Source organism: Rhincodon typus, chromosome 30 (assembly GCF_021869965.1).
Source record: "Rhincodon typus isolate 14 chromosome 30, sRhiTyp1.1, whole genome shotgun sequence".
NCBI lineage: Eukaryota > Metazoa > Chordata > Chondrichthyes > Orectolobiformes > Rhincodontidae > Rhincodon > Rhincodon typus.
The window spans coordinates 29,087,765-29,089,845 of NC_063361.1; positions in this window are offsets into that span (position 1 = coordinate 29,087,765).

Genomic DNA, 2,081 nt, shown 5'->3' on the forward strand with positions numbered 1-2,081 from the left:
TGAAACATTGTAACCCTCTCTCCATTGGCTGAAACATTGTAACCCTCACTCCAAACAGAATGAAAGAACACAATGGTGGTCACCAAACTCATTTCATCTGGTGATTTCCCCCTGCCCACAGCCTCCAAGCTCACAGTCACCCAACTCCGCACAGCCCGCTTCCACCTCCTTCACCCAACTCCGCACAGCCCGCTTCCACCTCCTTCCCAAAATCCATGAAGAGGACTGCCTGGGCAGACTCATTGTTTCTGCATTCTTCTGCCCCACAGAACTCTTCACACATCAGCTTCATTTTATTTTTCTTCCCTTGTCCAGTCCCTTCTCACTTACATCCGTGATTCTTCTGATGCTTTATGTCAGTTTCAGAATTTCATGGTCCTGTGCTCCAGCCACCTCCTCTTTACCATGGACATGCAATCTCTTCACACATCCATCCCCCATCATGATAGTCTTGGGGCTCTCTGCTTCTTCCTGAAAAATAGATCCGAATCGTCCCCATCTTCCATCACCCTCCTCCACCTGGCCGAGCTCGTCCTCACCATGAACAACTTCTCTTAACTCCTCGCACTTTTGTCAGGTCAATGCGTTGACCGTGGATACCTACATGGGCCCCAGTTATGCCTGCTTCTTTGTGGGGTATGTGGAACATTTTGTTCCAGTCCTTTCCTGGCTACAACCCACAACTCTTTCTCCAGTATAGCAATGATGTCATCAGTGCTACTTCTCTCACTCGTTGGGAATGAGAAAAGTTTATCTATTTCGCTTCCAATTTCCAACCCGCTGTCACCTTCACCTGGTCCATCTGACTCCTTCCTTCTCGGGAAAGGTGCAGGATATTCTCAAAGGTGAGAGTGACCAGCAGAAGATCATGGTACAGGTTGGTACCAACGACATAGGAAGGGAAAGGGATGACATTCTGTGGAGACAATATAGGAGATTAGGCAGGAGGTTCAAAAGTACATCCTCGAGGCTAGTAATATTGGGATTACTCCCGGTGCCATGTGTTAGTGAGACTAGGAATAAGAGGACAGGGTAGATGAATATGTGGCTAAGGGGGCAGGGTTTCACAGAAACATCACTTCTACCTCGGAAGACATCCAATGGGTCAAAAATGTGGATGGGTTGTACCCATGGGCTAGTGAGGCTAGGAACAGAGAGAGAGTGCAGTTGAACACTTGGCTACAGAGCTAGTGTAGGAGTGACGGCTTTAGATATATGCATCATTGCAATGTCTTCTGGGGAAGGTCGGACCTGTACAGGAAGGATGGGTTGCACCTGAACTGGAAGGGCACCAATATCCTGGGTGGCAGGTTTGCTAGAGCTCTTTGGGAGGGTTTAAACTAGTGTGGCTGGGGGTGGGAACTGGAATACTAGGCCAGTAAGTGCAGGGACTGGGGACAAAAGTGTGACAGAGATATGCGTAGCACAGAGTAAGAGCAGGCACAGGGAAGTTGCGGGGCTCAGAGGGACTGGAGGACTGGAATGTATTTACTTCAATGCAAGAACTATAGCAGGTAAGTCAGATTAACTAAGAGCATGGAGTACTATATGGAATTATGACGTTATTGTCATTACAGAGACACGGTTAAGGGAGGGACAGGATTGGCAGCTTAACATTCCTGGATATCGCTGTTTTAGATGGGACAGAAAGGAAAACGAAACTGAGGGAGTTGCATTGCTGATTAGGGATCACATCACAGCTGTGTTGAGGGAGGACATATCAGAGGGATCTTGCCATGAGGCATTTTGGTTGGATCTCAGGAATAGGAAGGGTGAAATCACAATGTTGGGAGTTTTCTATAGACCTCCCAACGTCCCATAGGAGACGGAGGAGCAGATATGCAGTCAGGTACTGGAAAGGTGTGAAAAGAGCAGGGTAGTTGTGGTGGGTGAATTCAACTTTCCTCTTATTGACTGGGAATCCCTTAGAGCCAGGGGCTCAGACGGACAGCAATTTGTTAGTTGTGTCCAGGAGGATTTTTTGAGACAGAATGTTGACAATCCAATCAGACAGGAGGCCATACTAGACTTGATATTAGGGAACGAGCCAGGTGATTAATGTTTCAGGAGGAGAGCATTTC